Source organism: Mirounga angustirostris, unplaced genomic scaffold (assembly GCF_029215605.1).
Source record: "Mirounga angustirostris isolate CCGP_5_RB_7025 unplaced genomic scaffold, mMirAng1.0.hap1 SCAF_5, whole genome shotgun sequence".
In the NCBI taxonomy this organism is placed as follows: domain Eukaryota; kingdom Metazoa; phylum Chordata; class Mammalia; order Carnivora; family Phocidae; genus Mirounga; species Mirounga angustirostris.
Window position 1 is genome coordinate 11,262,203 of NW_026991713.1, and position 15,967 is coordinate 11,278,169.

The following is a 15,967-nucleotide window of genomic DNA, read 5'->3' on the forward strand; positions in this document are numbered from 1 at the left end:
GTCCTTCTTCCCCCATCTCTGACTGTGTTCCTTTGTGCTGGATTCATTATCAGGCTCTCCCTCATGGTGGCAAGATTCCTCCAGCAGCTCAATGTCAGTAAAAAAAAGAGCTTCTCTCTCCCAATCACTCCATCAGAAGACCCCAAATTCAGTTCCATTAATACCAGTAACTAATGTTTATTGTGCACTTCCTTTGTGCTGAACCCGTTGCATGATTCCATCTGGACCACAACCTCATGAGTGAGGACTATCACTGTCTCCTTTGTACAGAAGAAGAAACATAGGCACAGGGAAGTTCTGTGTTTGCCCCAAACTGCACTCTCAGTAAGTAGTGGAGCCAGGGTCCCCAATCCTGGCAGTCACCTCCAGAGCCTGCGTCCCTCCCTGAACCAGTCCCCGTGACCCGAAGACTGGGGGCCCTGATTGGCACATTCCGGATGGCACCCATCTGTGAAGACAGGTGGGGTCAGGCGCACAGAAAGCTCAGGGTCTGACAGCTGGGGAGAGGTGTCCCAACGGAAATCAGGAGTGGGGACGGAGGCTGGGTGGACACAAGGCAGCATTCCTGCAGGATGCCTTCTGCTCTTTCCCACGACAGCCTAGGGGAGGGAACTGGTGCGTGTTCTCATCTCTCATGTCAGGTTTCCAGACCCCTTACCCAGCGGTGCTTCCTGACTCTTCCCCTGTCGTCTTGGGCAGGGCTATCAGGGAAGGCCCTCACTGAGGGTAAGGCCGGGGCAGGCAGCCCCATCCGGGTTTAGGCTGAGGAGCAGGGATGGACAAGCCACCTCCCTACAGCCAGGCAGAGTCAGCTGACTCAGGCTCAGGAGGGGACTTGGGACCAGAACTAGGAAGAGGGTCAAAGCAGCAAGCCCCAAAAGACCGCCCTGCCAGGGGCTCGACCAGGGGTGCTCCAGAGGGGCAGGTGGGCCCAACGTGGGCGCTGAGGGTGGGGTAAGATGAAGAGGGGCCGTATGCCGCGCCCGTGTGTCATGCAGGAGGAGGGGCCGGGCTGGGGAGCTGCAGTGTCTCCCCAGAAACCAGAGCAGGGCCCTGCAAGGACGGGCAGGTCAGGAACAGCGCCGCCCACCGCGGCCCACTGGCCTGAGGTGGCTTTCAGCGCTTCTCACCCCACACCCGAATGACAGCCCGCACATCACAATTCAGACTCGGGCAGCACGTGGCCCAGCAGCTAAGCACGTCTGAAAGCAGGGCTGTTCGACCTCTTAGGGGACACAGGACACTGGCTCCAGGTCCCTCCATTTGGAAAGGATTTGTCTGGGGTGTGGGCAGGACAAGGAGGAAATGCTCCCGTGAATGGAGGGCACCTTTCGGGGGGTGGGGAGTACAGCGGTATTGTGGCGGGGGGGTGTGATGACCGGTGACACCACACCGGCCATCAGTCACCAAGCCTCCTCTTGCCTCCTACTACACAGCTCTTGATTCCCTCGATCCCCTCACCCTCGCCACCACCACCTGAATCCAGGCCTGGTCACAGGGTAGGGCAGGGGACCCCTCCACAGAGCCCTGTGCCCAGGGTCTCACATTCGTGAAGAACCTCCAGTTCAAACTTGGGGCATCTCTTCTAATGAGGCCATACGTCCAGTCGCTGTTTGTAACTCAGGGTTGGCATTTCTATAAACTGGGGCCCTAACCACCTGGAAGTCGGCTGGCTCCGAGCTGATTCTGAGAGCTGCTGGTGGCGGTTCCCTTGGCCCCTGGCCTGCCACAGTGGCTTCCTAGCCCGTGTCCCAGCCTCCCCATCCCTCCCCAACCCACTCTCCACCCAGAGCCCCCAAGGGTTCTTTCCTAAAACTGTCCTGTGACTGCCCCATCCACAGACTAGAACCCCGAATCCAAGCACAGCCTTCCCTGCCAGCGGGGATGGCCTAGCTCCTCCACTCCCACCCCTCCCCCATCTCTGCCTTCTCCCTCAGTCCCCACCGCTCCCTACCAAGCTGCTCCCTCAGCCCAGATCGTTCTGCCCTCCCCGCCACTTTCCCTGCCTCAGTCTTACTCCTCTTGGGAACCCGCCTCCCCCAGATGGACACCCCCGCCAGGGCTAGAGCATCTGAACTTCTTCTGCAGGTGAAATGGGGAAAACAGGTGTGACAACTTAATTCACACCCATGTCTCCCAGAGATCGTAAGATGCCCAAGGTCATGTCCGCGGGGTTCCCTGCTGGATCCCAGGGCCTGATGCACAAAAAGGTGCCATGATGCCAACGTGGCCACAGAGGCCAACGACTGGCTCAAGGCCACAGGCGCAGAGCAGAATGGAGACCTGACCCCAGCCTCCCGCTTTCCCACCCTGCCACGGTGTCTCACCCACAGAGACCTTCCACCCCAGCAAGGAGTGGGGCACAGGCAACGGACGTCCTCCTAGCCCAGCATCGGCCAGCCTCCGGCCAGAGTCACATTGACACCTGGTCACCACCCTCTTCATTTGCTCATCAGCTCAACACAACTCCTCTTCCGTTTCTTCCTTGTTATGCTCACTCCTTATCTCCATCTCCCTTCTGTCCTGGAAAGGCTGGGGACCCGGAGGGAAGGAGCTCGGGGCTGGGAGGAGGAGCCTGAGTGGCCTTTGATAAGAGCAGGGAGCAGCCTCTGCGTGCGGGCAGAGGCCTGAATGATAGAATAAATGTCCCAGAGCTCAGAGAGGATGCAGGTAAGTGGGAGAAGAGGGAGCAAGGAAGGGTCAGAGGTGGGGAAGGCTGGGTGGGAAAAATCGGGGCTGTGGACTCTCTCCTCTTCCAGCCATGGGCTTGGAGAATAGGAGCGTGCTGGGCTCTGGATTTGGGGCTGGACAGAGCTGCCTTCCAAATCTGCCTCTTCCTCCTTTGAGCACCTACTTTGTGCCAGACGTTTTGTATATAACACCTCTTAATTCCCACCATAACCCTCCAAGGAAGGGAGCAATTTCTATTTTACAGGTGAAAAAAAGAGGTTCAGAGAGGTTAGAGAACTTGCCCAAATTACACAGCTAATAAAATAACAAACATAGACTCATAGAGTCAACAAATAATTTTTGAGTGCCTTACTTACAGCCAACACAGCTAAGCATTTTAGAAGCATTACCTCATTGGATCATCATAGTAACTGTTAGACCTCTTTCCAAAGTTCGGCTTTCTCTGGCTCTGCCTCCCCCAGTGAAGACCCCCACCTCCATCCAGTGTCTCTGCTGCCACTCTACAGGGACAATTAGCCTGGAAAGATTTAAATTGGTTGAATCTGATATTCCAGTTTATATAAGAATCAGGAGGCCATTTGCGAGGGGCAGCTCAGCATGTGGGACAGAAGTCCAGTGCCCTCTGACTTTGCATCCTCCTCCATCGGTCCAGCCAGAGAAAGGCATGGGCAGCCAGTCTGGACCCCAAACCATGTCACAAAGGGCTCTCACCTGACTTACCTCTGTTTCTGCTCTCCCTATACCTCCCCAGGGAAGTGATAGAAGTATCCACATTTGGGGTTTAAGGTCAGATCTGGGGCTCCTAAGGGCCAAAGGCAGGCTCCCCATGGTGGTGGCACTCTGGCCAGGATACCCTCATCATCGCCATTTTGCAGATGAGAAAATGGAGCATAAGTAGCTTAGTTGAAACCCCAGAACCCCTTTGTTTGACCCCACTCTTTGCCTGATGGGGGACAGAGCCAGGATTCAAACTATGAGGAGCCTGGATTCAGAGTCCACATTCTTCTCCTACATCCCCTACCTCCCCAGGCTGAAGAATTCTCTTACTCAGGGAGGTCAGCCTTTTCATTCTATTCGGGCCTTCAACTGATTGGATGAGACCCACCCTCATTAGGGAAGGCAATCTGTTTTACTCAGTCTATTGATTTAAATGTACTGTCATCTCAGAAACACCCAGAATTATGTTTGGCCAAATATCTGGGCCAGTCAAGTTGACACATAAAATTAACCAGCATAAACCCCAATTTAAAAACAGACAAATGGGGCACCTGGGTGGCTCAGTTGGTTAAGCAACTGCCTTCGGCTCAGGTCATGATCCTGGAGTCCCGGGATCGAGTCCCGCATCGGGCTCCCTGCTCAGCAGGGAGTCTGCTTCTCCCTCTGACCTTCCTCCTTCTCTTGCTCTCTGTCTCTCATTCTCTCTCTCTCAAATAAATAAGTAAAATCTTTAAAAAAAATAAAAAAATTTAAAAAATTTAAAAAACAGACAAATGACTTGAAAGACATTTCTCCAAAGAAGATATACAAATGGCCAACAAGCATGGGAAAGACGCGCAACATCATCAGTTGCTAAGGAGATGGAAAATCAAAACACACTGAGAAACCACTTCATACCCCCTAGGATGGCTTTAATCAAGAAAATGAAAATAATATTACTGGCAGGGACGTGGAGAAATTAATACTCTCATCTTTTGATTGAGAGAGCATAAAATGGTACAGTCACTATGGAAAATAGTATGGCAGTTCCTCGAAACGTTCAACATGGAATTTCCATATACCCCAGAAATCCACTCCTAGGTATATATCCAAAAGAAATGAAAGCATGTGTCCAGACACATGTATACAAGTGTTCATAGCAGCACTATTTGTAACAGCCAAAAGGTGAAAACAACCCAAATGTTCATCAGTGATTGAATGGATAATCAGAATGTGGTACATCCATACAATGGCATATTACTCAGCCATAAAAAAGAACAGAGTGCGGACCCACACTACAACAGGGATGCACCTTGCAAACATGATGCTCAGTGAAAGAAGCCAGACGCAGAGTATCCTTTTATATGAGAGATCCGGAATAGATAAATCCATATGGATATAAAGCAGACTAGAAGTTGCCCAGGGGGTGGATGGAAAAGGGGAATGGGTATAGGGTGTTCTTTTGGAGTAATGGAAAGGTTCTGAAACTAGAGAGAGGTGGTAGTTGCACAGATTGGGAATGCACTAGATGCCACTGAATCGTTCACTCTACAATGGTTCCTTGTATGTCACGTGAATTTCACCTCAATCATCATCATGATCACCTAGGTTCCTCATTCGGTTGCTAGGTTTCCTGAGAGCTGGAAACATGTGTACCTCACTCACCACTGTGACCCCCAGCACCCGACAAGTCCCTGGCACAAAGGAGGGGCTTAATATATCCTTGCGGAGGAAATAAACACAGAAAACAAAGAAAAACATTCACAAAGAAGCAAGAAAAGCAAAGCATCAATGTACAGAGGATATTAAGCCTTTCCATAATCGAAGGCAGGAGCGTAGCCTGAACAGGAATCACATTTATTTTGTGTGATTCCGCAGGCACAAAATCAGGACCGACTAGGGGGGTTCATGAGGCAACAGCTCTTGCCTAAACCTAAAGAAACCTATCTACCCCTTGAGCTCCTGGGCATGACACGGGCTATCCTGGGAGGCAGTGAGTGCCCTATCATGAGAGGCATGCAAACAGAGACGAGGGAACTTGTTGAAAGAACTCATGAATCAGCAGGCGGGTTCCCCTGGACAGGGAGTCCCTTCCAACTCGGAGATGCTGTGACCTGAGCCAACTTACAGGCCACTACAAATCCATTAATCTCCTGCTGGCTGCTTGCTACGTTATTGAATCAATCACTCTCCAGATAGCCACTGAACACAGACCCAAAGAGGGTGCCATGTCCTAAAAAGGCAGAGAAGTTTCCAGGTCATTCTTTTTATTTTCTCCGTCCTGACCCGACCCAGTGTTCAGAACGCCACCTTGGGAAAGCCAGGTGCTGATTTCACCAGGTTCAAAGGAGACTGGTTTGCACTTAATGAACCTCCTGCAGGCTTCTGCTGGCCCCTTGGTGTGCTCGCCACCTCCTGGTCCCTGCTTGAACTCCTTCCAGCAGCATCACCACCAGCGACGGCTCCTGCCATCTCTGATGTGGCTCTGCTCTGCTGGGCTCATCTGAACGCCCACATCCTGGTCCCGCTCTCCCTCACGGCCAGGCCCTGGTGTCCAGAAAGAAGCGGCTATGACACCAGGAGGAACAAGTCTGGGAAAAGTCTGGGCATCCACAAAGAAACTAGGGGGTGTCCTTTAAGCCAGACATTGTGGATATTCTATAACATGCAATCTGTGATGCGAATTTTAATTGTTTATAGGTGACTCTATTATATATTATATTATATATTACATTATACTATAGTATATTGTAATTTGTCTATTTTTCCCTAATTCTTACCTCCTTCTTTCTACCACAATCCTATTTGGGGGCAGGATAGCGATGTGCCCTGATAAAGATGCCTGAATGGGAACACGGTTTTGGTCCATGAGATGTAAACCTACATCCCTGGGTGGGGTTTGCAGAGAAGCTTCCAGAGAAGCAGACCCCTTAGTCTTTGGCCTTCGCTTTCCTCCTTTGCCCTGTCTGGGATGCAGCCCTGGTGCCCAAAGATGGAGCTGCCTTCCTACAGCTGTAGACATGAAAGACACGCCAGCGACGTGTCAGTCAGGACACTGGGAGGAGCCTGGTCCCCGAGGGCTCCTGGAAGCTACCAAGCTCGGGAGGGTTCTGAGAACAGCGCAACAAGCCCCTGGCGGGTTGAGTTGCTGTGGTTAGTACGTAAAACAAGCCGTAATTCTAACCAATGAGCAGGAATTAAAGAAAACTCAGAAAGTGTAGTGTAGCAGGTTGAACAAATACGCCCACTCGGAACCTCAGAAAGTGACCTTATTTGGAATATTTGCAGAGATAATTAAGGTGAGGATCTCAAGTTGAGACCCTCCCGGATGAGCGTGGGCCCTACATCCAGTGACAGCTGTCATCAGAAGAGACAGAAAAGGAGAAGACACCCAGGATAGAACAGACACATGAAGGAGGAGGTGGAGGTGGGAGTGACACAGCCAGAAGTCTGTGAGCATCAGGAGCCACCAGAAGCCGGGAAAGGCAAGGAAGGACTCTCCCCAGAGCCTTCCGAAAGAGCATGGCTGGCAGACAGCTCGGTTTCAGACTCTGGCTTCCAGAACCATGAGAGAATACATTCCTCTCCTTTTAAGTCACTAAATTTTTGGCCATTTGTTATGGTAGCCCTAGGACACTAAGACATGCAGCGAAGTAGAAGCTGTGACATCAAAGCCAGGCATCTGAAGGATACAAAGGAATTCTTTGGTTAAGAGGAGAACAATCTTCCAGAAACACGAACAGCAAACTATAACAACAAGAATAGCACCATGTCGGCTGTCAGGCATGTCCTCTACTTTGTGCTTCACATGCCCTCCCCCTGATCTTTATGCCAAACCCCAATGATGGTATCCTCATCCCTTTTTAATAGCTCGGGAGACTGAGGCCCAGAGAGGGGAGGGATCGTAGCAGATCCGGCAGTGCCCCCCACTCCTCCCTCTGAAGACCCCAGGCTCACCATCCAAGGGGCTTTTGTTCCTGGCTGTGGATACCCAGCCCCCGCCCAGGGCAAGGCAGACGTGCCGAGGGTACCAGCAGGACAGCCCTCAGTCCCCAGCAGGGCTGAGCTGCCCACAGTGGCCATCAGCTTAGTTGTGCACCCTCCTGCCCCTGTCCCCTCCCTGTCTCATGTCCCCGCTCCCCAAGTAGTGCTTCTGGGAACCGACTCACAATAAACCACTGTATTCAATCAAGTCCATGTTCGAGGTGTGCTTCTGGGAGAATTCCGAACCGAAAGAGTGTTGGAGTCGGGGCCCATCTCTGGTTTATCTGACCCCTGAGTGTTTGCTCTGTGGCTGTATCATGTGTTTTATTTATTTATTTATTTTTTTATTTATTTGACACAGAGAGAGACAGAGAGAGAGGGAACACAAGCAGGGGGAGTAGGAGAGGGAGAAGCAGGCTTCTGGCTGAGCAGGGGGCCCGATGCGGGGCTCGATCCCAGGATGCTGGGATCATGACCTGAGCCGAAGGCAGACGCGTAAGCTCAGACCCACTAAGCTCAGACCCACTAAGCTACTCCACTCTGTGCGGTGATCTGCCGAACAGCCCCAAGTGCATCCACGTTTAGGGACCCAAACTGGCAAGTAGCCAGCTCTCTGCAGCCTGGAGCAGGATGCAGGGGCGCGGCGGCTGCCGAAGGCCCAACCTCTGACTGGGGAGGCTCTTGAACGTCCTGCTGCGAAAACAGAGAACGTCCGAAGGTTTTCTGTGTCCACCACAGAGCCTCTGGCACCGAGACCTGGCCGTGCTCCAGCAAGACACCCGGGCCTGTTACTGCTCCAGCATCTCCAGGTCTCGGGCCACTTCTCACCCAATGCTCACATCTGTTCACTCTCGAAAAACGGGCAGAGGGCGATCATTTCAGCAGAGTGCTTCTCAGACGGTTCTGGGAATGGCCGAGAAGCTTGCGGGGCGAGCCAGCGCCAGATGAGAAATGGCCAATGGCCCAGCAGTTCTGCAAGAGCCAAAGCTTTTTGCTGGAGCAGAGGGTCAGGGACTGGAAAGGTGTCTTGCGTAATGATCACAAAAATGCCACCTTGTCAGCACTGCCAGAAAGATGGTCGTGGATGGCTGGTCGGCGCCGGGAACCAGCCCTTTCTTGGCTTCCAAGTGTGAGTAACACAGAGGAAGTGGGGGCCAATTCTTCTGCCACAAGAAACTGCTTCCATGGGCACTTTATTTTCATCTACAGGAAATTGTTTTCATTTCTTGGGTTTCTTGCAAGGAAAGCTTCCTATCACCCCATAGAGGGTAGGAGTACATTTAAGTCATTCATTCATTCCTTCATTCAATAACAGCATGCTCTCGAGTAGCAATAACCACCAGCATTTGCTGAGTGTTTGCTCTGTGGCTGTATCACGTGTTTTATTTTTTATTTTTATTTTTTAAATTTTATTTATTTGACACAGAGAGAGACAGAGAGAGAGGGAACACAAGCAGGGGGAGTGGGAGAGGGAGAAGCAGGCTTCTGGCTGAGCAGGGGGCCCGATGCGGGGCTCGATCCCAGGATGCTGGGATCATGACCTGAGCCGAAGGCAGACACATAACCATCTGAGCCACCCAGGCGCCCCTGTATCACGTGTTTTATCTGCATTGCCTCATTCAAGGCACATTTAAGCCCTCTGAGGTTGGTCATTCGTCCCATTTTACAGATAGAGGAACAGAGGCTCAGCCAAGCTCATTAGCTCTCCCAAAGCCAGCCAGCCAGCCAGCAGGTAGGGGAGCGGGATTTGGAGAAAAGAGATGTGAATTCTAATCCCATGCTCCCTTCTTATTAGCCATGTTGTACCAGACACGCCCGTCAACTCGTTGAACTGAGCCTCAGTCTCCCCCTCTGGAAACTGGATGCCGATGGCTGAAGTCTGAGAGGACAGGATAGAGCCACCAGACAGGTGAGGTGCCAGCGCTCTCAGGGACGACTGCCCACATCCCGGGATCTGCTTCTCAGTTTGCATATCCCAAAACTGGTTTTCTTCACCACCCCCCCACCCCGCCCCGACAAAGATTAAGTGTGTGAGATTTTAAGAATCTTTCCCTGCAAGCAGGATGTCTGAACTCTCTTCGGGGATATGGAGGGTGGCATCGGTAGACCAGAGACATCTTTCTGTTCAGAGTCACCCTTTTAAACCACATCTGCTGACTTCAACGTCTGTCCTCCTGCCCCTCCGGCACCTGCGAGAGCCGGGTGCTCGCACCCTTGGGCACGAAGCCCACAGTGGTGGTAAGTTGAGGGGCTCTGTGCTGCTCTGTCTCACCAGCCCCCTTTTCTAGGGTGGAGGAGCCTGCCGTCCAAGCAATCACACCCATCTACAGCCGCCAGAGGCTCAGGAGATGGCCCGGAGGCGGCCCAGCCAGGTAACATGCTTGGCCAGTCTCTTCATCTCCGTGGTTCCATTTGGAAAAGGCCTCTCGGCTTCTCACTCCGAATGGCTATCAGGTACTCTCACAGCCTGTCCGCAGGCTGCCAGGTTCCAACTCAGGAACTACCCAGCGCTACATTCAGGTGCTGACGACACACTCCAAGAACACTCAGAACAGGGGACCAGACACCAACCTCTGCATGGAGCCCATCGCAGTAATGGTGACAGCCCTGACCTTTGCCCAGCACCTTACAGTTTGCAAAGCATATCCTGGGCAACATTTTGACCCTCACAGTCACTCCTCGAGAGAGCGAGCAGGGGTGTTATTATTCCCAAGTCCCCTGTGTCGGGCGGCCTGTTGTGGGCAGTAAGTCACCAGACAGGCACCAGGTGCAGGCACCAGGGAGCGCCCGCAGGGCAGGGAGGCACAGCATGAAGCCCTTGGGGTCTACCATTTCAGGAGCAGGGAGCAGAGTAGCCTCCAATGCACTGGAGAAAGGCCAGTCAAGGGGCTCAGGAGAAGAACCAGGAAAAGGAGCCTCACCGAACAAGGAAGAGAGAAGAAAGCCAAGAGAGAGAAGAGGTTGGCCATGCCAACTTGGCAGACACGCCCCATTGGAGACAGCGGAGCTCAGTGGCCACAGCTGTGGCTCCTGGGTTTGAATCCTGCCCCGCTACTTCAAGCATACGATCCCAGGCATGTTGCTAAACCTCTCCGGGTCTGTCTGCTCCTCTATAGGCTGAAGCTAGCAACACTTCACAAGGCTACCGTGAGGCTGGCGTGCTTACCGCGGGCCTGGCACATAGTGCAGTGTCCCCCATTCCTGCAGCCGAGCACTGGAGCGGACCACTGCTCCGTGGGTGACTTCTGACACGGGGGGAGACTGTTTGCAGCAGACTGTGGCAGAAGTGGGAGGTGAGGGAATGAAAGAGGGATGGGCAAGCCAAGCTCTGACGGGAGGTGTGGGGAATGTGTCTCAAAAGCTGGGGGCCTTGTGCCTGTATGAACAAGTGGGCAGACAGAGGAGAACTACAGAGCGGGACCCGGCCAGGACAGCAGGGGACCCGAACCCAGGTGAAGGGGCTGTCTGCCTCCCCTCTCTGAGGGTCCAGAGGTAGATCAGGACATGAACTGCTGGGCTGGAGGAAGGAGGGGTTATTTGAGTTGGGTCTCAAAACTGGCCCAGAATTGAAACGGGATCCATCCCAGAGATGGATGGGAAGGGTGCCCCAGGGCACAGCCCACTCCCACTCACAGAGATAACCATCTCTGAGTTTAGACGCTATTTTTGAAACGTTTATTGTTTCCTAGAAGTCTTCCTGGACTTGACTCCTACCTCTGCTCCTGTGTGACCTCTGGCAAGTTACTTAACCTCTCTAGGCTTCAGTTTCCTCACCTGGGAAATGCGGATAGTGATGTTACCTACCTGTCAAGGTTGTTGTGGGGATGGGGTAAAACGATCTAAGGAGGAGCCTGGCACAAGGGCCAACTACTGTTGGCTCGTACTGAGACTCCTTCTAATCTGTAAGTATGCCCAGTAGATTTGGGCCATCTTTATAGAATACCTGTTTTATACCAGGCACTGGGATGTGATGCCTATGAGGAAGACATGGTCCCCGCCCTCAGGGGTTAGCACTCAGTAGGTGAAAAAGATGCCCTCCAATCACCACGGGCATGGAAGCTTGCTCTGTGCTTACTCATCCAGTCCCTGAATCCTCAACACCAAAGCCCAGGATGAAGGATCTATTTTCACTCCCATGGCACTTGGCAGAGGTGTGGCAAGCTGCCCAAGGTCCCACAGCTACAAAGTGCCCAAGATGTGAACCCCAGGACTCTGGTCTAGAGCCTATGATGAATCACTGTGTTCAAACAACAGTCACCACTGCTCTGGGATGTACAGGACACAGGGCATAATTAGTGGTTGAGCCAAGAAAAGCACAGTGGGGGCAAACTAGGTTAGGAGGGGACAGCAGAGGCAAAGGCCCTGGGGCAGGAGAGGCAGGTCAAGTTTGAAGATGGATTAAGCCAGCCTGCCCTAGACACAGAAAGGGAGCTAGGCCAAAGCCAGCTCACCAGGCCTAACAGCTGTTTGGGAAAAACAGCAGGAAGTCTTTGAGGGAGTTGCAGTGGAAATACAAGATTTAGAAAGACCACTCTCTGCACAAGCATAAAAAAAAGGTGGGGGGGAATGAGGGGCATTTTGGGTGCTGACATGGAGCCTCTCCAAAGTATATTGTTAGAAAAAGCAAAGTGCAGGAGAGTTGTGTGACAGCTTCTATTCATAGGGGGAAGGAGGAGGGGAAGGATAAGAAAGAATGTTCATGTGCATTAGCTGCCAGGCACATAAAATATCTGAAAAGTGTAGGAAACTGTTAAGAGTAGTGGCCCCAGGGCTGGGAACTGCAGGCCTGTGGTCACGGCTGGGAGGGAACGTTCTCTGTACCGTTGTCTTCCACCTTTTACATTTTAAACGTAGAGAAGAGACTGTCTATTCAAAATTGGAAAGATGTCCCCAGCTGCTACGGAGGCAATGCGGTGGAGGGGGTCCAGAGTGAATGCAGGGAAACTGTGAGAGAATGAGACTCTGGAATGCTGTTTGTGGGAGGGGGAGATGGGGAACACGGTTAAGACGGGGCCTGAGCGTGGGGTGCAGCTGCCGGGATGCCTTAGATAAGGCACCGTGTCAACTCAGACAAGTGGACAGGACAGGGTGGAGTAAGCGGAGAGGCAAAGGCACAGGCAGCAACAGGAACCAGCTTAACTTTGCCCCTAGCAGAATTTGGCCTGGGTTCAGACTGAGCCATCTGGAAGTGGACAGAGATGCTAAATGTAGAATGTTCTAGAAAAGCAGCTCTTGGCTCCCGCAGATGAGCTATCGCGGGCTGTTAAAGGAGGCCGCGGGTGGCTCTGGAGGGATGATTTGCTCCACTTTAAATACACGCAACCGCGAAGGCCGCCCTTGGCTCCCTCCTGCAACAGGCATTTTCCCAGCTGCTGCTGCCCCCTGCTGACAGAATCAGGACATCGCAGCCTCCGTGCACTTCTGAGGCCACACAGCTCAAGGCTCCACTTTGCATTCCAGGCGCACAAGAGGTGAGTCCGACACATTTCCTCTGCCCTTTATCGAGATGGCCACCGCCAGGCATTGCATCAGTGGAGACATAAACAACCAAGCCCACGTGAACAGCAGAGAAACGAACAGCAAAGGTCATTACCATAAGAAGGCGGCACACCAGGAGGCAGATGAGACACAGTGCATCGTAGGAAACTGTCAAACAGACGCTAAGGCTGCATTACAGATCACCCTAAGGGGGATTCATCAGCATCCCGATCCATCGCTGTTAGTAAGGGCTGGTGTTTAGTGAGTCCTACTCCTTGTCAGGCGCTGTTCTAGACCCCTTCTGGGTGTTAACCCGGCTGATCCGTGCGGCCCCCACAGGAGCAGGGATGACAAAACAGAACTTAAGAAGCAAAGCAGGATCTGAACCCGGACAAGTCTGAGTCCCGGCCCTTGCAAATTTCCATTTTAAAACCAATACTCCTTACTCATTGAGTTCACACATCAGTGGTCCTCATCCATGGGTGATTTTGGCCACCCGGGGACATTTGGCAATATCTGCAGGCATTTTGGGTTGTCACAACGAGGGGGATGATTCTGGCATCTAGTGGGTAAAGGCCAAAGATGCTACAACACACCTCTAATGCCCGGCACAGCCCCCCACAACAGTGAATTATCCTCCAAAATGTCAATAGTGCCAAGGTAAAGAAGCCCTCATCAAAATACATAAAATTCCCCCAAATCTACCAGTCCTCTCTTTTGCCTTGCCCCCCTAACATGAGGGCATTAGAGCAAATCTGCTTTATTGCATGAAACGTATTCTTCTCGAAGCTTCATGCTGGGTAACTCTCAAGAGGTTTTCCCCACTAATTTCCCCTAAAGCCTCTTATTTATCCAAAGGGGTTGTTTTGCACCACAATCCTCCTCATAATCTACTCTACAAGCGACGAGGGCTCTGAGGAGCAGCCCAAGCAGAGGAGAACCCCCTGGAGCAACGGTGGAAGGACTCGGCCACAGGGGGCACGATCGGCCCGGGCACATGTGTGGAATATTGCGGCTGTCTGTGGCAGCAAGCCGCAGTTTGGGCGCACGCTGTGTGTCAGGGCTGTCAGGAAGCATCCAGCCCCGGGATGATGGAACAGTCCCTGGGAACTTGTCAGCAGCTGCCTCCCCCAAAGCCCTCGCTTCCAAATCAGCCCAAACAGCCCAGTCCCCGGCTTTGGGGAGCAGTGTTATTTGACCCCTCCAATTCCACAGAGCCTATGGGTCTGTAGGCTCTGGGAGGTTCTACAGATCTGGAGCTGGTGTACGAGGGGGTGGGAGGCAGCAGAGGACCCAGGCCACAGGCTGTCCCCATCTGAATGGCCATGGCCAACAAGCCTATTGCCTGCACAAGAATTGGTACTCAAGAATCAGTACCTGTAGAATGAATAAATGAATGACCAGAAAGGTAAACTCTAGAAGACTCCTTCCTTCATTCAACAATATTTACCAAGTCTCTCACCAGGCTGGGCACCATTCAAGATCTTGGGAGAACAAAAGAGACCAAGTCCCTGTCCTCGTGAAGCTTACCTCCTAGTGGAGGGAGACAGATACTATACAAATAACTAGTACAGGATATAATATCGGGTAGTGGGGAGTGCTATGAAGAAAGTAAAATAAGGCAAAGAGATTGAGACCGACAGATTGGGAGTGATTCTTTAAATTGGGTGCTTGGGAGGGCCTCTCCAAGGAGATGACATTTGAACAAAGATCTGAAGGTTTGAGGGAAAGAGTCATGCAGCCACGTTGAGAATAGTAAGTGCAAAGGCCCTGAGGTAGGAAGGGTCTTGGGGAGTCTGAGAAACAGTAAAACAGAGAAAATGGATAAAGGTGGGTCCTACCATGACCTAAGAGCAGAGGTTCTCAAACAATAGCATGCATCAAAATCACCAAAAAGGCTTATGAAAACAGACTGTGGTTCCTACCCCGTGTTCAGTTGGCCTGGGTGGGGCCTGGGAATGAGCATTTCCAAGTCCCTGTTGCGGGGTGGGGCTGATATTGCTAGTCCGGGAACCACAGAAAGAGTATTATTTCCTCGTGCAACAAATCGTTTCCCGCTCAACACTTACCACAAGCAGGCGCAGATCATTTGAGAGTCAGGGGATTTCACCCAAAATCCAGATTCCGGCCTCCTCTAGAAAACAGGCCTGCAACACTGGCCAGCACTCCCACGGGACCACAGTCTGACAGAGATGCCTGGGATTCTTGTCACCCTCATTTCGTAGCCCCGGCCACCAGCCCAGGGCCTGGCCTAGGGCAGGCACTCAAGGAAAGCTTATTAATGAAACTGGGAAGATTGCAGCAGGAAATGGAAAAAGACATCAGTCCCAAGAACAGGACCTGAGGTCCGTTCTGACTCCAGCTGGTATGTCGCAGGACCTTGGGCTGCCCATGGACCTCAGATTCTTGCCTGTTGAACTGAAGTAATGACAGTTTCCACTTCTCAGAGTCGTTGCAGCCAACGAGAGAGGATGTGAAGTGTTTTGCACATGCCTGGCATAGGAGGCTCAACTGACATGACCCATTACTGCAAAGGAACTCAATAAATTTATTCTCTAGGATGGAAGGAAATGTGAGAGGCAGTGGAGGAAGGACAGGCTCCTGTCGACACCACGGGCTTGACAATCTCCTTTTGTTCAAAACCTAGTTCCGCCATTCACTGTCTTTGTGACTCTGGGTTTTAGCCTTTTCCTCATTTGGGCCTCAGTTTCCCCATCTATCACACAGGGATGATACCAGCCTCGCAGGGGTTATTATGAACATCACATACGAACATGAAAATTAAATTAATTACGCCTTTACGGCGCTCACGATGAGGCCAGCATTCATCATGTGCTCAACATGTGCCAGCTTTAGCCACTGCAGCAGCTCAGGGAGGGGTCAGACTAGAATTTCAAGGGCCCTCATGGCTCCAAAACTCTCTGACCGCTTTAAAACCAGGGACAGTCAGGCAGCTGTCGTTTGTCATTAAGAATATATAGAAGGCTCGGGGCGCCTGGGTGGCTCAGTCGGTTAAGCGACTGCCTTCGGCTCAGGTCATGATCCTGGAGTCCCGGGATCGAGTCCCGCATCGGGCTCCCTGCTCGGCAGGGAGTCTGCTTCTCCCTCTGACCCTCCC